A 24,255-nucleotide genomic window follows, 5' to 3' on the forward strand; every position below is an offset into this window, starting at 1 on the left:
TTTCGGCCATGACGATTTTCTACCAACAGAACAACTTAGCATTATAACTTCACAGTCACAGCTTTTATCAACATAACCAGTAAAAAAATACACGACTAAAACAAAAAATAACTGATTCACCGAAGGTACCGAAACAGGTATTAAAAAATCAAACGCTGCACGACATGTCAGACAAATCAGGTAAAAAGCGACTGCAACGAAGGCCTTGCGACATTAACTGGGAAGAAGTGAGACTCGCAAGAACCATCAAAAGGCATTGAACATTCTTTTTCTGCATTCCTAGGCTTCATAAAAAGAAAGACAAATGAGGTGTCCGTCTCGTATTTCAAGGAAGTAGCGTTCTTCTTGACAACAAAGTGACAACAAAAGTCGGCAGGACAGTAAATGTAACTCAACAAACAATTTTCTCCCAGAAAAAGAGCTTCTCGTTAGTTCTCACTCAAAGGCTCTATAAACGAGCTTGGAAATGAGCTCCTCTAAAAAATACGGATGAATAAAACACGATCCTTTACAAGAAACCTTTAAAGAGATGTTGCCAGCTCTGTATGCTTGCAATGAAGGGCAGATAATTTTTCTCTATAACTTAAAATGCTACATGTAATAAAATGCTTTGAATTTTATTTGGAAAACTTACAATATGCCACCACACTGTTTGGTGCATTTACTGTCATGAGCAAACACTGAATCCGTCGTCAGCGACTGTTATTGATTGTTATAAAACATTTGACAGGAAGTATGTACTACCTCGGGATGGCCTACGAACCGATCTTCGGTAAACTAACAAGAAACGTCACATCCTGGGGCTGCTAGGGTATCTGGCGGCTGTCACGGTGTTCTACTACACAAACCAGCCCTGACAAACGGTTGGAGGAAGCCAGCTCCCAATCTGTCCAGGGAAGACTAATTATTCTTCTCACTAATTAATTCTCGCTTCCCATTCGATGAGCCATGAATGAGCCAACTAACCTGATGTTCAGTGCGTGTCCGGCCGGACGACAGGACCAGTGACGGCAGTGCTGTGTAGCGGCAGGTAGGGTCGGGACCAGCCCCCCTCATCTGCCTCAGTACAGAGGTAGACTGGTGGCGCGCACCGGCGGCCGGCTCTCGTTCCCCTGCAGGCTGCCCTCGTTTGCATATGGGCCTCCTCTGCGGGCCGACCGGCCGGCCGGCCAGGAGGCCCGCCCCGCGCGCTGCCGCGCCGCCGCTGTTCGACGCTAGCCGCCCAGGGCGATGGAATTCAGAGGCTGTTTGCCGAGCCGGCCGGCCAGCCATCGGCAATGGCTTTCTCCGAACGGGTGATGCGTGCCGCCGATATGCGACCATGGCGTCCAGCCGAGACTTATCGGGGGACATGCTCGCTTACAAATTCGCCACCTCGTCTCGCCGCGGAGCGACCCGTCCAGAGCCGGCCATTAGCATACTATGGCGATCGGTGTCATTAGCATAGTACGTGAGCCACCGTGCGGTTATCTGAAGGCCGGAGGCGGGCCGTACACGCTCACAACTGATGCTCAGAGCGGGTATGAATTATTAACCGGCTGTTTGGGTGGTGGCCGCAGCCGCCCAGACTGTTCCGAGTTCAGTCATCTATAGTTAGACGGTTCCTGGAATTATTAGCGCCGATCTCCAGAACTCGGTGGGATAGTGATTTGGCGTAGCTAGAAACCATTGTGGGAAATAGGTGGCCACAGACACACAAAAGGGCAATGAAGATTTTCAACTGACCATGGAAAATATGAACGGAAAACCGTACAAGACACATGATTCCGTACGAGACACAAGACAAACACATGATTCGATATTCAGAGAAGGACCATGCACATGAGAGACGAACTAGAGCGCGATAGAACGCAAATGAGGGCCACGACTCGCTCCAAAAACAGCTAGAACTCAGGTCAAAGAGGATTTGCAAAGCATGCACATGTATGTAGGCGGTTTCGCAAAGTGACCCTGCTGGGCTGTCCGGTCAAGGGGCCCCGACTCTCCGACATGACACGGCCCCAGCTGGCCTTGACAGGTCACGCTGGCCCCTGTGATCTTGCCCCGATATCTGGACCGTTCACCGGATCTCGTTCCTGATGCAGAGGCCCCTGCAACGCATAAATAGCTGTGTACATTGTGCTGCGACCCTTTGTGTGATGGATCTCTTTTTGGAAATGCCTGCTGCGTACTACATCGGACCACACAAGTTCAACGGACTTTTCTCGATGATGATGGCCATGCTGGTGGAATTTTATGGTGGTCAAATCTATCTCAGAAAAAGCTTGTAATGTATGTATGCAGTTAGGTCGGAAAATAGTAAAGCAAGGTGAAGCACCTTGTGTGAACAAGTTGGGTCGGAAACTAGAGCGACAAATTTGTCCTAAGCATACTTCACATGCGTAGAAGATATGCAAATCGAGGATACATAATGTGAGGCCTCAGCACACCATACATAATCATGTCGAGTAAGGTTTAACGACAGTTCACACCCATATGTCAGCTGTAAATCGCAAGATGCGATCGGTGAGTGACTTGAAGGTCATCAGTGTGACGTCAATACAGCAGCACTGCATGTTCCAGACATGGCGACCAACATTAGCCATCTCATGTCTCCAAGACACCACTGGAGAAAGGCAGACAAGCCACCCCTGGAGAAAGGCAGACGGTATACGACACTGACTACTCGGTCCATGAATTCGTCAGAGCGGTTAGAACGAGCAGCATCGGAGCGCCATCCGACTCTGGGGATGCTGGCGATTCATCTTTGATCATTGTGCAATACGTTATGAGACGATCAGGATACAGCCGCCGACAACGATGAGTTAGTTGACTTAAGGACCAGGTGTTCAACCAGACATTGCTGGAGCATAATAAGGCGCTCGAGTCAACACGGAAGAAGCGCCTCACTTTTCGCGGATTGCTCGTTAAGCATTAATACATTGAGTAAGTCATGAATCGCGCATTTAAGCATCGCAGAACCACGAATTGAGCGAGAATCAAACCCTCAAGAAACTTCTGCATCTGCAAGCACTGCAAGAATCTGCATACCTACAGTATTTTGTCATCGCAACGCAATCTCTTTCGCGCGTCAAAAAAAAAAAAATAAGCACATATGCTTTTCATATTAGAACAGCTACCTTCTGAAACAGCATTCTACAAGAGGTATGACGTCATTAGACCAAAATAGGCCGTCGGCGAGGCTAAATCTGCGAGTGCGGACCCGGAGCCGGACGCTACTGGTGGTACAGTCGTGTACAGGTTGATGGTCCCCTACTCTTTATCCACCGGGTTCCTATGGCTCAGCATTGGCAGCAGCCGCCTGGTACCGGTAGGCTGTGCCGCATGACCCGAGAGTGAAGCGGCACAGTCTACCCACGCTGTTTGACATCGGCTCGGGTCGCCGGGTGGAGCGCTTTGTAGACCAGCTGTCGCGTCAGACCAGCGAGGGGGGAGGGGCTCGTCTCGGTGGTTGGCGTGGGCTGGCAAGTGGTGTGGGGCGTGTTGGTGGACCATGGGGGCTGGGCGGGTGTGTGTGGTCACTTGCTGCATTGCACATTTTGCGTCGCTTAACAATTGCATTCCTGTTTTTGCTAAGCACAATGCACGGAAGACCCAGCGAATATAATTTACTTGTGCATTGTGCAAAACGTGATTTGGCACGGTATCGAGGCAACCATAGCTCTTGTGCCACATATATGCATGACATTTAGGCAATACGCTTATAAAAATGGTAGATTGATCGGATTGATCCTGGATGTCATTTCGTATGCTAAATGTCGACATGTCAAAAATGAACGAATGAATGAATCAATCAATCAATCGACAATCGACATGTAGATATAAAACCGTATAAATGGCTCGCAACCACTAAAATCAAACCAAATCCTAACTCGGAAAAGTAGCCGGAGCCGCGATGAGGCTCGAACCGGGACTCCACGTTGAAAGTTTTGCCAATGATCCATCATCATTCCACCAAGCTAGAGCGACCGGCACCCGAAACCACAAAAACATTCATTGACTTTGCTGCCGACCTCCCGGCCCCGCCGCCCGCCCGGCCAGACTTTGCCCCGGCCGTGGCCACCATCCGGTGTAGCTCAGCGTAGGAGTGCTCAGAGCCTATTTTAAGGGAATTTGACTGGGGGGGGGGGCAACCTGGAAAATTGTCTTTAATAATTCCATTAACCCTCGCCCGTATTGGTGTTTTCCAGCTGCGAACGTATATATGGGGGGGGGGTCCGTTGGACCCTCCCCCTTGCTGTTTCGCCCCTGATCGAGTTAGAGCTTCGCGGAAAAAACGACCGTTGACTGTGATGAAAGGAAGCCGATGATACCCAATTTAAAGGTCCTAGGTCATCGGTTGACCTTCCAGGTCAGGTCAATGACCCAAAAGTCGGGAAAATCGGGAGTTAGAGCATAGTAAAGGGTGGCTGCTATGGTTTTTTCGGGGTGCTGATCACGAATATCATCTTAGTTATGATCATAGATGATGTCTTCATGCATTTAGGCCAGGCCGGGTCAGGTCAGGTCAGGTCAGGTCAACCAGTAAGGGTTTTGCCGGGTATTCGTAGCTGGTGACAACCGCCTCTGACAGCTCCGTAACATGTTACGAAGGCACCAAAACTACAGGGTGTCTCAAAAGTTCCTTGACACATTTCCCATGCCAATAAAGCATATAAGAACCGGCCAAAAATCTAAGGTTTTGGTGTCTGTGTGTACAGGGTGTCTCAAAAGTTCGTTCACAGGTACCAGCCATGCTTTTTTGTCAATAATTCTGAATCAACAAGAAATTAACAGTCGAAATTTTGCATGGGCATTGGTGACAACCTTCCTCAAGCAGCCTCATTGTTTTCAAGTGCATTCGACCCTTCATGAGCTCACAAAAAGGGTTCACCTCTGACCATGGGTCAGGCACGAAAATGTAGGTTGCAAAGTCGGGTATGTTGTGAAACTCTCTGTTTCAGGAGTAATGGGAATGGTTAAGTCGGAAATGACACATGGCTAAGTGTCGGCGAGGATGAGTGCAACATGATGATCATCTCATAAAAACGGTGGCTAAAATTTTTGAAGGACGAAACCATGCGAGACTAACGGCGTTTTGAACGACCCTCGCACAACAGCAGACTCGTGTTCCGGAAAGCAGCTGAAAATGCGGTCATAACTATTGAAAACTGGCAAGAAGGTCACAGACAGAGGTTACCCATTTTCAAAAAGTGCAGGTCATCGTAAAATAAAGACAAATTATAATTTAAAATTGTTTATAATATCTATAACGCTAATTTTTGGGGACAATAACACAAAAATCGTCAATGCCAAGGACACCTGACCCTCCAAAAGTATCAGTTATTGTAAAATTTTATCTAGCGAAGTTTCAAGAGGCAGATCTGCAGCGAATAATTTTCTTTTAAACACAAAATCCCGATAAAACCACACGATGGACAGGTTTGGGCCGTTTACAAAGCAGAACATCTCCCGAGGAAAACACTCCGCAACCGAGCGAAGGTCTTGGCATGGGGAATGACGAGCGCTTGGAATTTGCAAAATTTGCACAATGTGTCTGAGAAACAGACGTCCGACACATTCTGCTACCATATGATGCGAAAAATTTACTCCTGGTACTTTCCGTTTGTTCAGGACTGGGGTCGTTTTGAAAAGGAAAATGGCGCTTGGGATGTCGGCGCCAGTCATTCATGAAGGAGTTAGCGCCAGAGAATGCCTACAAAATACTCAAGAATGGTGTCGATGCAAGCTGTCGGCTTTCAGGGAAAATCAGATGTTGCCGGGGAGCTAGTCAAAACTAAATCCGACGCAGAAACTGCAGGGGATTCCCCTGCAAGAGCTTGAAAGCTGGTAACCTTTTATCAGCCTCCGGCAGCTGACGGAGCAACAAAAATCGGTATGGGCAAATATTTTTGGAGATACAGCAAAGGGGTTGGTTTCCAACCTTCTTAATCAGTTGTCAAAGCATGCATATTTGTCTAGTGTACACACAGACACCAAAACCTTATACTTTTGGCCGGTCCTTATATGCTTTATTGGCATGGGAAATGTGTGAACGAACTTTTGAGACACCCTGTACACTAGACAAATATGCATGCTTTGACAACTGATTCGGAAGGTTAGAAACCAAACCCTTTGCTGTATCTCCAAAAATATTTGCCCATACCGATTTTCGTCGCTCCGTCAGCTGCCGGAGGCTGATAAAAGGTTACCAGCTTTCAACTTTCAAGCTCTTGCAGGGGAATCCCCTGCAGTTTCTGCGTCGGAGTTAGGTTTGACGAGCTTCCTGGCAACATCCACTTCTCCCTTAAAGCCGCGACAGCTTGCATCGACACCATCCGTGAGTATTTCGTAGGTCTTCTCTGGCACCAACTCCTTCATGAATGACTGGCGCCGACCTCCCAAGTACCATTTTCCTTTTCAAAACAGCCCCATTCTTGAACAAATGGGAGGTGCCAGCGGCAATTTTTTCGCAGCATATCGTAGCAAAATGTTTCGGTCATCTGTTTCTTAGACACATTGTGCAAATTTTGCAAATCCCAAACGCTCGTCATTTCCCATGCCAAGACCTTCGCTAGGTTCCGGAGTGTTTTCCTCAGGAGAGGTTCTGCTTTGTGAACGACCAAAACATGTCCATCGTGCGGTTTTGTCCGGATTTGTGTGTAAAAGAAAGCTATTAGCTTCAGATCTGCCTCTTGAAACTTCGTAAGATAAAACTTAACATTAATTGACACTTTTGGAGGGTCACTTGTCTTTGTCTTTATTTTATGATGACCTGCAATTTTTGAAACTGGGTAACCTTTGTCTGTTAGCTTCTAGTCAGTTTTCAATAGTATAGGACTGCATATTCAGGTGCTCTTCGGAGCACGAGTCTGCTGTCTGCTTCTCAGCCGACCCGATTTTGCGACCTCCACTTTCATGTCTGATCCATGGTCAAAGGTGAACCCTATGTATTTGTGAGCTCATGAAGGGTCGAATGCGCTTGAAAACAATGAAACTGCTTGAGGAAGGTTGTCACCAATGCCCATGCAAAATTTTGACTATTAATTTCTTGTTGATTCCGAATTATTGACAAAAAAAGCCTGGCTGGTACCTGTCAACGAACTTTTGAGACACCCTGTGTAAACGGTCAAATGGTTGCTAAATTTGAATTCAGCTCCAAAAACTAGCCTAAGTAGAAACATATAAAACTCGGAATGTGAACCGAGGTCATCAAAGGCAAATGACCTGACCTGACCTTCCGGTGACCTTGACACCCGCCATAATGCATGGGAGCAACATCATATCCCATGTTTTGAACGTTTGAAACCACGAAAAGACTGCCAAACGCGCGGCTAATGCGAGGCGACATACGCCGAATCGCGATCCCGGCCAAACATGGTGCCATGGTGCTAGGCCGCCGGTGCATCTGAAAGAACTGTGGTGCCCCTGACCAGACTTGTAAACGACTCTGAGTTGATTCGTGAATCGACTCAGAATCAAACCGTTTTTCGATGAGTCATGAGTTGACTCGAATCACTTCATCGAGGAACTTGATGAGTCATGAGTTGATTCGAATCAATTAAATTTAACATCATGAGTCATTTGATGAATCGATTCAAATTTTCAGACTCAAACAAAGAATCGACTCAAAAAAAAATTTGAGTCGTTTACAAGTCACCATCAACACCCTAATAATCAATGCTAAATCACCCCCTCAGCTTTAGCCATCACTTAACTCCATATTTCAGACTTACAAGAGCCTCAGAGGCTCAGGCACAGGCGCCTAATGAGCCAAAAGCATTTGGCAGTTGGTACCTAGGTACTAGAGGTGGCAAAACTGGAAAATTTTGGGACCCGGACCCGGACCCAGTCTGACTGGCACATTTCCAGAACCGGTCAGACCCGGTCTAGGTCAGCATTGGAACCAGATGGACCCGTTCCCGAAATTCATTTGGAAAATTGTTTACTGTGCAAGAAGAAAATATTTTCTTTCCAATTGAGCAACCTTGTGTTGCAAAGTAAAACACTCATGCCATGGTCATTTCACTTCGCTTCACAGTTTGTATTTTAGAACCAGATTCAGGTCATATTTAATAATATAAGGCGTAAGAAGAACAATGAATTTCATGCTCACCTAAGCCCCTTTTACTACAGCTGCTAAAAATGATGTGAACTGGGGATCCATGGAGCAGTGACTTCATCAGTCAGAACCTAACATCAAACATGGAACAAGATAAATATACTGATACCTTTGCTAATATTCTTGGTAAAAGATATTCGTTTTTAGAATGGAATACATAAGTCCTTCAAATATCAACTATATAACGTCCCAAACCAGAAAATCAAAATCAAAACAGAGAAACATACATAAAACTGTAAGGTCCGCCAGAAATGTCGACACCAATAGCGTTAAAACACTGCAAAATTTTGTTGGGGTTAAAGTACTGCAAAATCGAAATGGCATTAAAGTACCGCAAGGTTGCGATCATGACTTAGTGCCAATTCATTAACGTAGAAAACAAACTACAATTTGTTGTTAGTACTTAGATATAGAATAAAAACCAAAGTTTCTGGGACTGACCTGATTTTGATCTTAGCGTCTTTGAGCTGGGATCCATGAGCAGAGTAATTGCGTATTACAAACGTATCACTATGATGAACAAGTAGGAAAATCCGTTCCTGATGCACATTTACTCGTCAATGCATTCGGGGTCTTTGTATCAATGTCATTAGGCGTTTAGTATGTGCTAGAGTGGAGACTTTGTCCTCTTCCCGATCGTGTTCCAAAATAGTTACCTTTATGCAGTAGATTAGCGTGCGTAAGGCTTAGCATATATGACGCTCAAATGCGCCGTTTTCATATCAACACGGAATCATTGGCCTTGGAGAATGGCATTGGTATTGACTCAGTTATTTGCCAGCTGTTGCCGTATGATGGCGCTAGTAGAGCGCTAGTGTTATACGCTCTGCTAGCGCCACCATGCGGCGCCAGTTGGCTAAAAATCTGTTCAATATCACGGCTTCTGGAGAATGCCTTAGATTCATTTCATACAGATAGAAATAATTTCAAAGCTGATTGAGTTATGAAATGCATTTAAATATCAAACCAAGGCCATGGGTATCAGACATGAACTGCGATTTCCGGTGGGCACAGTGACTTTGGTAATTGGTATGTCAATGTCTTTGAAAAGGCAGGTAAGATTTGCAACTGGTCAGCCTTGCTTCAATTGGATTTGTGTCCATTATAAATGGATTTCAGTCATACTTACCTCATATGTTATTGGTATTTGATTTCTACAGCCCAAAATATTGTTGGGTGTGTACATCAAACTGAATGGAAGTGATGTGTACAAACATTTGAAGTATTTTCTGGACTGCTTGCAGTTAGAACTTGTTTGCTTTGTTGTAGGTGACAAGATAAGAAATTGAAGCAAGACTGACCAGTGACCAGTATGCTACAGAATAGGTAGCCCAATCTGCAGGAATATTAGAATTCAAAAGTGGAATTGGGACTTAGGAACTGGAAACTGCATCAACCATGTTTGCCAAAGTAGGTACCTATGCACCTAGTCCAACTAGGTAGCTGCTTGAATCTTTGGTCAAGGCTACTATGCTGCTTAATACAATTGTGGTATGCGGCATATTCATTTTATCATAGCTTTGAGTCAAATAATCAACAAATGCCTATAGTGAGTCATGGGTTGAATGAAATAAGTTCAATAAAAATGTCGTGTGAGTCATGAGTTGATTTGAATCGATTCATCAAAATGTGTGAGTCATGAGTTGATTCGAATCATTCCGTTGGCTAGTTGCTCGAGTCATGAGTTGATTCGAATCATTTTATCGAGGAACTTGATGAGTCATGAGTTGATTCGAATCAATTAAATTTAACATCATGAGTCGTTTGATGAATCGATTCAAATTTCCAGACTCAAACAAAGAATCGACTCAAAAAAATTTTGAGTCGTTTACAAGTCTGCCCCTGACAAGCCTGAAGTTCCAATGACAGGCCCGTGGTGCCCCTGACAGGCCCGTGGTGCCCCTGACAGGCCCATGATGCCCTTGCAAGGCCGGTGGTGTCCATGCTAGGCCGGTGGTGCCTCTGCTAGGCCGCTGGTGCCCCTGGGCCCTGACAGGACTGTGGTGCTCCTGACAAGCCTGGAGTGTCCCCGACAGGCACGTGGTGCCACTAACAGGCCCAAGGTGTCCCTGCGAGGCCGGTGGTGCCCCTGCCAGGCATGTGGTGTCCCTGCTAGGCCTCTGGTGCCCCTGACAGGCCTGTGGTGCCCCTGACAGGCCTGTGGTACCCCTGAAAGGACTGTGGTGTCCCTTGGCCCTGACAAGCCTGAGGTGCCCCCGACAGGCCCGTGGTGTCGCTGACAGGTCCGTGGTACCCTTGCTAGGCCTGTGGTGCCTCTGGCAGGCCTGTGGTGCCCCTGGCGGGCCTGTGGTGGTACCCCTGACAGGCCCAAGGTGGTGCCCCTGCGAGGCCGGTGGGGCCCCTGGCAGGTCTGTGGTGCCCCTGGCAGACCTATGGTGCTCTTGCTAGGCCGATGGTGCTCCTGACACGTCTGTGGTGCCCCTGACAAACTTGTGGTGCCCCGACAGGCCCGTGGTGCCCCTGACAGGCCCAAGGTGCCCCTGCGAGGTCGGTGGGACCCCTGTCAGGTCTGTGGTGCCCCTGGCAGACCTATGGTGCTCTTGCTAGGTCGATGGTGCTCCCAACAGGCCTGTGGTGCCCCTGACAGGCCGTTGGTGCCCCTGGCAGGCCTGTGGTGTCCCCGAGCCCCAAGGGGCGGGGGTCATGACCCATATGACCCACCCTTGGATCCACCACTGGTTATTACTTGCAGACTGACTCATTTGACATCCATTGCAAAACAATCACAGTAGTATGTTTGTCACCCTGTTCCTTTATGCGGTGCCCATTTTTATAGTGGGCAAATCTCGACGACTGGGGGGGGGGGCAATTCCGTTGAGTGCGGGGGCATTTGCCCCCCCAGTTAACATGTTAAAATAGGCCCTGGGAGTGCTAGACTGTCAAACTGACCGGTAGTGAGAGGCCCGGTTCGAGACGCTTCGCGTGCTGGATGTTTATTTCTGTGTCCGAACTCCGAGGCTATGCGATTAGTCCACTTTTCAGAAAGATTATTTGGTGACAGGTCTGTTTTATTTCTTTGCTGCAATTCATGAGGAGACCGTATGGACCCTTACCTGTTCTTCCGCACCCAACTTGGGAGATGGGTGTTTGAACCCACCTGGGTTTTGTGAATATCTATAAAGCGAATTTTTGGAGGGTGGATTACGATCGATTCTACGCGACGAGTGACTACTCACACCAAGCCCCAGGTCCGCTCACTCCCTCCCCACATCACCCCCGCCCCACACCACACTCCAGCCCGCCTCATTCACCGAGCCGAGCCAAATAGACAGGCTTACCCCCCCCTTCCCCCAGCCGGTGTAACGCAGCGCGGCGTCCGGTCAAATCGCTCTACCAGGCGACCCGAGCCGGTGTCATACAGTGTGGGTAGGCTGTGCCGCTTCACTCTCGGGTCATGCGGCACAGCCTACCGGTACCAGGCGGCTGCTGCCAATGCTGAGCCATAGGAACCCGGTGGATAAAGAGTAGGGGACCATCAACCTGTACACGACTGTACTTGCAGTGTTCAACTCCTAACGGGGAGCGAGCCGAACGAAAACCGTGAAGTGCCAACAGTCGGGCACGGCTAAAAACAAGGTGATACCTAGAGATCCTGGTTAATGCACGAGGTGCGAAGCTAAAGTAGTGCTGCTCTTCACATTTCACTTTCGACTTTATATTTATATTTCGATAAAATAATGTTGTATAGGATGAAAAAGTGCATTATTCTCGTGAAACATACATGGATAACCAAGGAAATTCCATTGAAAGGGCTAAATGCGAACTGCGAAGCATGCACGTATTTTGAAATGAGGCCATGCAAGAGATGAGAAGCTCTTTGGCGAAAGCTGATTTACAACCTAGTCCAAGATAGCAACTTTTCATTTGTAACCGCACCCCTCATCTTTCACCTTCATAATGGGACGGAGCCTGACAGGGGAGAACATTAGTCGTTAGATAGTTGTGACTTTCTGACGCGCGGCGGCAAGCATAAGATGAGGATAATCGTTCAACAACAATATAAGCTGACCGCCTAGCTAGATATGTTTTCAACCTCCAAATGTGACAGCATTATTTATACCACAACTGTTCCGCTGATTGTTGAAGAATAAGGGATAAATGAAGAACATAAGTAGGAATAATAAAAACTTAGGCCTGTCCAATGTCCATCCTGAAGTCAATATAATGTGACTTCGTATCATGAAGTAAACGAGTTTATAATCCATTATATTCAAAGCAACAAGCACTCGCTACGAAACCATAACCAATCAAATTCGTTTGCATTTGTCACACTAATGCATTATGCAACGGAGTAGATAGTGGTTGCGGTTGTTAGGTAAATGTTTATCCAGCATCCCCCTTGTGCCCACATACACAGAGTTGCCGGGAACAAAAACATGCTGCGGGCTGTAACACAATCCGCGAGCGGTAGAGACGCTTGAAACCAGAGAAATAACTGAAGAGGAGCGACAGGGCCGTGCTATGCACCGAAACCACGGACAAATTAGATGGCATTCAAGCGTGAAAACCGCAGACTTCTCGCCAATCTCAAACAGTGCAACTGACATCAGCAGTCACCTTTGAAGGAGTTGATCTCCAGCTGCATGTTATTGGTTTGTGGGCTTAGAGCAGAGCTGGGTTTCCAACAGCAGTTTCCGTGACTTCAGTAAGACGAGTTAATTCAATTACCGTAAGTAAAATATGTTGGCTATGAAGCACCAGCTATGAAAGTTCTGGACAACAATGTAAATATCTTCCACAAAAAACACACTACAGGATTTCAACTTCTGCTTCCGTTAGGTGGTGCGAATGTGTCGTAACATTTCACGTCAAGATTAGAAGACGACCTATCCTTGCTTTTGTTTAGCGGCCATCGCACTAAAGTAAATAAATGATAAATCTGCACAGCCTGCGGAGTTCAGCTGAAGTAAAAAATTTGCATGTACCTGGGCAAACCCATCCTTTGAGAAACTCTTATAAATGGCGCAGCCCTTATTGGTATGACTAATAGATGTCATGAATTACAAATATGCTGCGACGTAACTGCGACAGAATCACCCGAACTAATAAAAAATGACGCAGAACGTTTCATGATGACAGTCCGACTAATTGCCAGCCATCAGTATCCACTAGCTGGGCGGCGACGGCCAGCCGTCCGCGTCCCAATACTGCGGCCAGTTCGACCCCCAGATCACCAGCTTTATTGGCTCGATGTAACTGGCGGCCAGCTCGGCAGTCGACCTCGGAAACGCGGCAATGGCCATCGATTGACGACAATCACGCGACGTCTCCGAACACATACCAAGAGTCACCGAATCTTCGAGAACTTGGCTGTTGCAGGGACATGAGTCAGTACATAGGAAGACAACCTGTATTTTGATGAGATCCGCCGTCTTCAATAGTGGTCTCTACTCTCTGGTTAGATATATTTTGGAAGTTAGCAACATTAGCGCAACCGAAAGTGAAATGTTTTAATGAACATTTCAGCTCCGAATGCTGAGCTAATTAAACAGGGACATGAGAGAAGCGTAAAAGATGTTAATCACTGAATATTTCTAGATTGCAAGGAAAGCCGCATGCATGATCAATGGATTCGACAGGCATGGGTACGCCGAGGCGAGGTCACCTGATGAATACATTCATTTGCTCTCCCTTTTGAGCCGGCAGTTGCTTATAAAAGATGCCGAGACGCTTCCATGGCTTCCAGCAGCATATCAGCCTCAGATGAAACGTCCGCAACAATCGGCAAGCCCCATTTTAAATGCACCATATGCATTACCTTACGACAGCGCCCAAGCATGCTGCAGACCGCAGCATACCCTTGGGAGGAAAATATACATCATTTAACGTTTTCACGCTCATATTTCTCCCGTCCTACAGCCTGCAGTGAACGCACTGACACTCAGCCAGCTCCGCCAGCCAAACCACTTACGATACCTGTTCACCTGTTGATAGCAATACACATGTTCACGTGTACAGGCGTGTGCAGGCGTAGGTGCTGTGCAGAGGAACATCTGCCCCGGCGTCCTTGCCCGGACACAGCGCGACGTGTCCATCTCGCATCTCATGAATGGACTGAAATACTACCGCCGGAGGACGCCCGCAGATTATGCGCCGAGCGTACGTTTACAGCACAAGATCTCTCACAACGCTCGTATGCAATATTCAGTGCTGTATATCGGCGACTGTATTTCACTACGAGCTGCGCTCTGCGCAGTCCATGGCAGGTCCGATACTGACTGCGAGATCGGACGGCCGTGGCGAAGGTCAGCTGCGACAGTTGTGGGTACATGTGAAGGACAAACAGCGGCTACTAAATCAGAGAGCGGCCATCTATCGCCCACGAGCGATACTGTAATGGGCAGAACCTTGGCGACAGCAGGATGTATCGCACTGACAAGAAACATCACCATGCCATCGCTACTTTAAAAGCTACAAATTGCCGCCTCCGCATAAACGGTATCCGACAGTGCAGGCGCCGTGCGGCTGCCATGAACGCCTGCAGTTAGACTGTCCCGCAGTGCACCGGCGGCGCTGCCGCCTGCGGGTAGACTGTACCGCCGGGCACCAGCCGCGGCCGCCGTGCCGTGCCGCGCCAGACCGGACCGGGCGGCACATCCGCGTACCACCTGCAGTGCGTGCATCACCCGGTGTCATGGGACCGACAGGACGGAGCCGCGCAGCGCGGAGCGGATCGCCACGACCGGATATTGGCGCAACTCGGGCGCCGCTTTACCGCCCGACGGCTCCAACGGTCCGTCGGCAGGGACGATCAATTCGAGGCGCCGTCGCTCGGCCGCACCGTGCCGCCCGAGGCGCGGGACGCCGCCGATTGTCGCCACGGGCTCACCCCACCTGGCCGACAGGTCATGGGAATCCAGACTGTGTGGTCTAAAAAAAAACTATGTGTGTTATGTCATCACAAGATGAGAGATACCATGTCTTACCAAAACACTCAACGGTGGATAGTTCTGGATGGCGTAAAGGCGTCCATTCTATCCATAAATAATGCTTAGTTTAGTAGCTACCGACTACATGAAATAATCATCGTAATTTTTGTTTTTGAGAACTTATTGCAAACAGGATGCAGTCCACAAAGGCCATATCAATAACATTCTATAAACCGATCCAATTTGTTCCACCCAGATTGAACAGAACAAAAGCTTATTCCTCCGTTTACCTGAAACTTTCTATTACAATGCACCAGTTTGTCATTTAATCATTCGATGACGGTTCCAATTTAGTATCTAACAAAACACCATCCCCCGGCTGTCTTCCAGAAATACGTTTACACCATATCCATCCTATTTCTCCATCAGGCACAGCAGCGTAGTCTCTGCGGGCATCAGACCTCCGGGTCGCCGAGTCAAACCCATCACGGACACCACTGATGTCCGAGGCGTCCCGGAATCACCCGATGGCGATACGACACGGTCGCACACCCCAAGGAAAAGATAACCCTGGAGAGGATATCCTGCTAGCTTGTTCACAGTCGCACCGCACCAGTTCGAGGCTGCTTTACGGTTGGATCGTAGCGGCTCGTCGCACCCCAGATCGGTCGATTCGCTCATCACACGCACGGAGCTCTAACGTCTCCGTGGGGGAGGGAGAGAGGAGGGAATTGCACGGGAGAGAGAGAGAGAGAGAGAGAGAGAGAGAGAGAGAGAGAGAGAGAGGAGAAAATCGCACGGGAGGGAGGAGGGAATTGCGTCTGCTGCTCCCAGCACCACCCACTGATACACGTCGACAGCCCACTGCACCCGGACAGAGCTAAATGCGTCTGCCGACAGCCTGATGGCCCAGTCTGGCGACACGCCACTGCACTCGGAGGAAGTCCCCGGGGAAAAGTTAACTCCGTTTTCTCATGGAATCGTCAAAATTATGCTCTCTTTGGTACTCAACGTTCCTCACTCTGGCTTTGTAAGCGCGCTCACCAGCAGATGCGTTCCGTTCGTAAAGTCACTATGCATCAGCGGGCGAAGTCAGCCGGCCTCCAAATAAGCATAGGACTATCGCGAACACACGGAGTGACACATGGCATCTTCACCACTCCAATCGTGCACGGCGGGACAGCGAGCTGCACCCGGCGACAGCAGAGGTACCGGTGCTGAAATGGCCACCCCGCGACAGCATTAGATGGGGCCTCTCAAGGAGAGAGAGCATCGCCTCCGCTTCTGCAACACTGAGCAGTCGCATCCGTCCTGACAGTCATATCATGGAGAGTATAAGCCATGAAGAGAGCGACAGCTCCCACTCTCCCGCACCTTCCAGTGAAGGCCAGCCTGCTACAAAGATGCCTACAAAGTCGCAGGCCCAACCGGTATTCTTACAGTGAAATGTGAATGTTATTCACCAATAACCCACCTGCAGATCAAATATCAATCAGCCAACGTTGAAGCAGAGATGGCCACGTATCTCAGGAAGCCAGGAACGCTTTTCAGGATGATCAATGATGACCATGTAACGGCAAAGTCGCAAAAGTACCACTTAACATTCAAAAGGTGTCGCCAATCCAGCGTCTGCCCCGTTCGCAGCCGAAACATACGGCGACGGTACGCTGACAGCCAAGGTCAGCGAGTGCCCACACATCCGTCCTTAACCACGCACGGACGGCACAGGTGCGCCACGGCCCAGTCAGATGGTCGCCCGCGCTGACACCTGGGTCAGGTCAGATTCCAAGAACCACGGGGCGAGAGAAAGTCACCAGGTGGACGAGAGAATCAGCGCTTACATACTGCGTGGGGATTCTGCAGCAGTTAATTAAATACATCTATTCATTCGAGAAAAGAACACGGCCAAATGAGCCCAACCTGAAATACATTATTCACTACGAACATGTTCCTAATGGACAGCTAGAAATCGAAAGAAATCCTGCCCTCTGTCTTGGCACACCTTTGCACGTCGACGTCTTATACAATATGCGTGATTACTATCAGATTCGTGACACATTCCAGTGCATAAATACATTAAATTCATGAGCAGTGAGACAGCAGGTTGGGTGCGCCTGGCGACAATCTCCCCCATACTTTACGACGCCGTGGCCGGTCGGCGGGGCGGCCGCATCAGATGGGCAGTCACACAGAGAGGGTCACTCAGCGGCGGTGGGGAGCGGCCCCGGCCTCAGCCTCAGCACACGGGCCGTCAACGTGACCATGTAACTGAGCGCGGCGCGTGGGGAGATCGACCGAGCACAACGGCGTAGTCGCTCCCAACGAACCCTCGGAGCGGCGCAGTCGGCCCCGCCGGCCGCAACTGGGGAGAGGGCACGGACCGCAGTCGACGGAAGTTCATAGATCCGGTCGTGTCCAGCCGGTGGGCCCCAGTGTTTGTGTGTACCGCGAGATACAATTGATGATTGGTGATTCTTTTAATATGACGCTGAGCAGTAGAGCGGTTGGCAAAGCGATGTGGTCGTTTCCACTAACTTAGAGGACTAGACACGGACAGAGACGTCGCACCATTTTGATGAGGTCTGGAGGCAAGCTCACGGCTACAATCGAATTTCAGCTGGTCATGTGGAAAGCTTCAGATGCCAGTAAATAAAAGATGGCATTGATGCACCCAAACCAAACTATTTCATTCAGATTAACCTTTGTAAATGAGAGCCCAACATACCTCACTGGTTTTACCTTCATCTGAAATGTCATTAACCATCGGAGGTGGAATTTCAAAACGTTTTGTGCGCACGAATGCGTCCAACTATTACATTTTTGATAAATTGGGAATCAGCGAGGCCAATGAGCCACGCTACAGCATCGATGAAATCTGGTCTGCAATATGAAAATACCTGCACAGACGTATGCCATTTGTTGCACCTTAGGGTGTTCACACTTTTACTGTAAGGGACAGCATATTCAGATCAGCAGCTTGCGTGCACTGAGCATTGACCTGAGTATTATAACAGTCACCATTGCCTAGAAGCTTAAATCATTAGCTGTGCTTTCTCCCAATTAACATGTGCATTAATTATATATTTATCCTTTAAATGCCCATAGGATCATGCAACATGAATAGTTTCAATGCTTTACCCGTGCTAGTAAAATCATTGTGCTATGTTATAACAAATAACAATTTAGTACCTACCTTCTTGTCTCTTTCTGCGAATATAGCTCACAAGTAACGCCCTGCGTCCCTGGAAACTTCACAGAAGACCGTCTTACGGCAGTCAGTAGCACGCCATCAATTGAGTCGCTCCCCACACAAAACCTATCAAGTTCTAGTAGAACCTGGGGCTTCTCTTGAGGACGGGAACGACAAACACCGCTGAATGAAGTCGGCAAACAAGGTTGGTTTCGGCTATGAAGTTACGTTGCTTAGTAACATGCTTGAAGATATATCCAAGCGTTTCAGAACCGGCCCCGAGACAACTAAATCCTGGAAAGATTTAATCAAAATGTGATCGCTTCATTTACCGTGTGGTTTCATCTGTTGGCAGAATGCCTATTTAGACATGTTACGCTGCATGCAATTGAGCGTGCAATCGCGATATTAGCCGCGGTATGAGCCTATTTCATCTTGCGTTTCTTTGACGTAGCCATGTCATTCAATGTCTAACTTCTCCGTTGTGTGCATTGTTGCTTTGCACGACATCATTTACCAAAAAGCATTAATGTGATAATCAGGATAAAATCTTGGTAACCAGATGTTTCATACAATCCAATACACAAGTGGGTGAATGTCCTTCTTTCGAGATGCACAGATGAGCAGTAAATGAAGTATCAAAGTGATCGTCAAGGTTATCGAAATCACGTTATGGAACGCCGCCCAGGGTTCAGTCCGCGTCATGGGCATGCTGTGATGACGGAGGTATGGCCGTTTTTATTCTGCATTACCACCGGGCTCCTGGTATAGGACCTTGACGAATATCCTGTTCTATTGTGTCCCCCGGCCTACACTGAAAGCATTTTTACACTCACATCGCCGTATTAACACCACCTAAAGGTGTAAATAGCAGACTGAGCACTATACGCAGGTCTATAACACGGCAATTACGCTTAGAAACTGATCAAAGCAAAATTACACCTCGTTGGTGTGCAAATCACACCCATACAACACCTTATGGAAGTGCAATTCTGAACTTTAACACCTAGCTTTTGTTCATTTACGAATAACACCTTCCTGTAGTGAAGATGATCGCGCTTCATGTGTGCTGTGTTATTGACAAAGGATCCTTGATCTGCGATTGCCGCATTTTTGTCTTGGCTCAACACTGCTCTGAAGTGTAATGTACCGGACGGCAAAGGCGCATGCGCGTGACGCCGCTCGCACCCACGCGGCTTTCAGTGCGCCATTGTGCTTCAACGAACGTGGTTGTTAGTGTGCTGAGCTGGTGTGACTATTGAGCATTGAGGAAGACCCACCTGCTCCGGAACGGGTAAGTAGATGACAGCATTTTCGAGATTATACTTTTTCTCGAAAAATTAGGACGTGCGTGATTTCCAAAGCTAATTTGTAATGCAGGGATGGGAAAAATGAGGCGCGCCGTGGTGCTGGCTCTGCTCTGCTTCTCTTTATGATATCTATGGCACTAGGATTATTGGTTTTTGCTTCATCCTTATTTAACCCTCGCACGACCAGGCCATTTCTCATAACACGAACGACCAGGGGGGGGGGTTGTTACGACCCCCCCCCCTGGCGTTTCGAAACGGAAGGTCGTAGAGCTTAGCGGAAAAAAACCAACGGATTGCTCTCAACGAGATCTCGCGATTGGTGGTATATTTTTTGGTCCTAGGTCAACATTTGACCTACTTTTGACCGGTCAAAGGTCAAATTTTCGGAAAAATAGACTTTTTTTCAACTTTCGGCGGCGATTGCGGCAAAACGGTGGGAGATATCGACTTGAAACCTTCACTATCGTGTTCCTCGATCAATTCTCTATCGTTTGGTATGTATTTCGTTTCCCTAGCTCTAAAAATGGCGCGTTGGGAGCGCCGGAAGTCGGCAAGGTCACAGTCGGCGGCAGAAATTCGAAAAATCAAAATTTAAATTTTTGAAATCTGATTGTATTTTTGGATTTGGGAGGTCCATTTGCTCCCTATAGAAGTTAATATTGCTGCATATTCCCATTGAGGTGACAAGAATTAGCAAAATAGTGGTTCGGGCGCTTTTCAAAAATAGTACCGGACGCTGTTCCTCTTGTGACGTCATAGCTCCGTGACCTGACCTGACCCGGTCAAATTTCTTATACCATATGATAGCCAATACTTGCCCCAACATGCATGGGAAGTTTCATCACGATCCATCAACCGATGTCTGTACCACCGGCAGGAAACCTCGGGCGTTGGCACTCAGTTTGTGAAAATCCGGCCGGAGGTTGTACCTCTTATGACGTCATAACTCCGTGACCTGACATGACCCGATCAATTTTTTTTCGGCAAAAGATGCGCAAAGGTTGCCCCAGAGGGTATTGAAAATTTCAGCCCGCTACGACAAGCCGTTTAGCGTGCACTTCGAAAAAACTTTAGGGGGGGGTGATACAACCCCCCCCCCTAGGCGTTCTAGGGTTAATACTAGAACTTCGTGAAATTTTTACGTTTGGAGACCTGCAGTTACCTCAGCAATGACCTGATCAAAAAAATGATCTGAATGATTCTGAACGATCTATAACGAGCTATCTGTTGCTTTTGTCTGCGTCTTAGCTATATAGGTACTTTCTTAGATAACCTGGTGTGCCCCCCTCCCCCCATGGCGAAGTTGGCTGAGAGGCCCACCCGGGCGCGGGTTAAAATTTCTGGCAGCGGCAAGTATGAGTCATTTCGCTTCCCATGTGTGTTTCAGAGAAGGAACTCGAACACCTTCTACTCGAGATGCGTGAGGAGCAGGTCGTTTTTGGCGGGCTGCGACAACGAACGGACCGTCCACCATCGCAGATGGCGCACTTTGCGTCGAAAGGGGGAAGATCGCCGAATTTCAAACAAAATGGCGAACATGCAGGACGAGCTGTACATCACGAACATCGCTATCTTCTTCGAGCGCGGTCGAAGGCGCTGGACTCGAACGCCTAGCCCCGGTTCATACCTGCAGGGGACTCGCCGTTTCATGTACTTGTTGCACGGATCAACGTTCAATAAACGTTAAAATATTTTGACATTATACTGGTGTTTATTCTTCGTAAAGAGCGTGAGCGCGACCGGCGCAGGGGAAAGGGGGAGGAAAGGGGAAGGGGATCTGGAATCAACAACACCCGAAATCGGATCGATATATACACTCGGAAGGCGTGCTCTGCTCTAGGTGTAACACTACAGTAAAAGGTCAATCACGAGTGTACCCGCCTTCTTCATCCGCCTGGAGAGTGTAAACGTGCAAAGTCAACGCCCCGGGCGAGTGTCTTGTTACACTTTTATTTGAGTGTCAATATTACACCTCAGACGAGGGTAAAAAACGCAGAATTTCAGCTACACCCTCCTCGGGTGTTTACACCCAGGAAAGGAGTAAAAAAGTTTTCAGTGTATTCTGGTCACCGTGCTGCTATTATCGCTGTGCGCGACCGGATGGACACGGGACGCGGAGAGGATGGCGGTCGGCCCTCGCGGGATTTCGGGCTATTCACGGCAGGAGCGACGGACACGGAATGATTCTGTGTCCTGAGGAGCCGCTCTTTCTGAGAGGCTGTGTCGATCTATTGATACCATAATAACTGAATCCTTACATGCGAAGCGAAGATAAAAATAACAACTGAACGAAACTGAACGAAATTCTGATAAGAATAAGGAAAAGTGAAGCATTTTATAATGCGCATTAAAATGAAGATTAAAGCCAAACAATGGCGTGCTACGCTCTTGTGGCATACCAGTCACCGATACCAAAGACATTACAGTGTGATATAGATAGACAAATTGAATTATAAGTGGAAAACAATGGGAACGTTTTTGGTTATATTACTTTAAGTTGGCTACACATGTGTTTCGATATAAATCTTTTTCAAGCCATAAAGACAAAATAAAATGTAAATAATTCGCCTAAACATCAAAGTTGTCAAAATAGTTTGCGGCACAGATTAAAATTCAAATAGCAATGCTTCACACCCGTCGCTTCTCACTTTGCACTTCTAGTTTTTAGATCGTGCAAAATAAGTTCAGCCGTAAATCTGCTCAGTTTCACTTTTCCTGCATTACCATTTAGATTGTCAAAGATGTGAATATAAGCTGCTTCTACAGCCTGCCTATGCTTCTTTGTCAAACCCCTACACACCACAGACATATCATCCCAGTTGGGGATGATATGCAAGAGCAAGAGGAGGTATCTCTCAGTCCCAGCATCAAAAGAAGTAGAAGCTGTGGACAATTTTGTAAGGGAAACTATCAATATTTCATCCCCAGCGGGCCTGACCATTAAAAACCTTGTGCAAACGAAGAAGAAAGGTTCTACTAATGAGGATAGTGTCGTTTACAAAATTCCTTGTGGTGCATGTGATAAATGTTACGTCGGTGAAACATACAGGGGCATTAAAACCAGGCAAAAGGAGCATAAGAGTGACCTTAGGTACCACCGTCTGTCCAACGCCCTTGTGCAACACGTAGATGAGGCGGGACATCTCCCCAACTGGGATGATATGTCTGTGGTGTGTAGGGGTTTGACAAAGAAGCATAGGCAGGCTGTAGAAGCAGCTTATATTCACATCTTTGACAATCTAAATGGTAATGCAGGAAAAGTGAAACTGAGCAGATTTACGGCTGAACTTATTTTGCACGATCTAAAAACTAGAAGTGCAAAGTGAGAAGCGACGGGTGTGAAGCATTGCTATTTGAATTTTAATCTGTGCCGCAAACTATTTTGACAACTTTGATGTTTAGGCGAATTATTTACATTTTATTTTGTCTTTATGGCTTGAAAAAAATTTATATCGAAACACATGTGTAGCCAACTTAAAGTAATATAACCAAAAACGTTCCCATTGTTTTCCACTTATAATTCACATTACAGTGTATTTTAATCGAGGTGTTAGGCATCTCATAAATGTGACAACTCTGTTTAAATGTATCCCATTCACTGTTTGATCTATGTCATGGTTCTTGGCACACAAAATCAGACTAATAGAGTCGAGAAATGACTATACTCAAAGTGATAACTTGCGGGGTTAGCAGCGACACTCAAACTGCAATGCACCTTTGTTATTGCTGGAACGAATGCTTTTTTATCGCGCATAATAAAGCTGCGAATAATACCAATAATACCAATAGCTGCAAATGATTCCATCTCAAGATGCCGGAAAAACAGGAGACATTACAGGGTGGAAAGTAATTACGCGAACATGTATTTTCTTACAATTTTGACCGTCAGTGGAGCATTTTTATGAGTACGGGCTGTCATGGAACATAATTGGTCGTGTTTGTTGTCGCCTCATCTACCAAAAGTGACCTAACTTTGAACAATGACCTGGAAGGTCTTAAACACCTCTCGACTTAAAATGGTGCAGACGCCATACGCTGCACAAGACCGAAATGAGCAAAGAGCTCAATTTGGAGCTGCCAGGGAAAGCGTTTGTGATTATTTTCGCTGGACTGGTGGAGAAGGGATTCGTAGCGGTCTCAGCACCAGCATTGCACAATTAAAGGTTTTTTTTAAACATAATTACACTTGAGAGGACTTAAAAAGCAAAGCCGTTCGCGGCAGCAACCCCTCGGCGAATTCTGTCGCCGGACGGGTGGTCACCATGTCGGCGACAAAACGACGCCAGTCGACCCGAAAACTGGCAAAATAGCTTACTCTGGCCGGGTACCCGATCTAGGATATCACGATTCGCACATTAATACGCAAAAATTCGAAGATTAAGTCATACAAACCCTCGGGATGACCAAAATTCACGAATTAACAGCAGAATTGTTAATTGAAGCTTTTCAAAGACAATCAGAGATGGACAGAGGAGGACAGGCAGCTGGATTTGTGGTTGAGTGAGACATCTGTGAAACTGTTTCATCCGGCAAACCTGCAGAACAACTGCTCTGAGGGCTGCTGTTGCGTCCTATGTCCCGTCCGTCCCAACCTTCAAACATCCGGCAAAGGATCACATCAGTGGGTCACGAGCCCCCGGGTGCTGTCAGAATTGCGTGTAGCGCTAAAAAAGGTCACTAAAAATAAAGTATACAACCGGTGGAACATCCTCCAAGACGAGTGTCTCTGTCTAATCCACCGTGCAACGAAAGGGGCAAAATGAT

General features: G+C 47.5%; 1 protein-coding gene across 20 annotated transcripts in view; it reads right to left on the reverse strand.

The window, feature by feature from the left end:
• LOC122365278 (sodium bicarbonate cotransporter 3-like) overlaps window positions 1–24,255 on the reverse strand; it is a 133,169-nt gene that overhangs the window by 74,228 nt on the left and 34,686 nt on the right. For 14 of the 20 annotated variants that reach the window (XM_043336359.1, XM_043336362.1, XM_043336339.1 and 11 more), the window contains exon 1: window positions 967–1,077. The exons of 4 other annotated variants lie outside the window; for them this stretch is intronic. The gene's annotated coding sequence lies outside the window, so the exon portion shown is untranslated. Of the gene's footprint in view, window positions 1–966; window positions 1,240–24,255 lie in introns of those variants that run through there. 2 more of the 20 variants (XM_043336355.1, XM_043336350.1) reach the window with 2 other exon arrangements.

Source organism: Amphibalanus amphitrite, unplaced genomic scaffold, assembly GCF_019059575.1.
Source record: "Amphibalanus amphitrite isolate SeventyFive unplaced genomic scaffold, NRLGWU_Aamphi_draft 000727F_arrow, whole genome shotgun sequence".
Taxonomy (NCBI): Eukaryota; Metazoa; Arthropoda; class Thecostraca; order Balanomorpha; family Balanidae; genus Amphibalanus; species Amphibalanus amphitrite.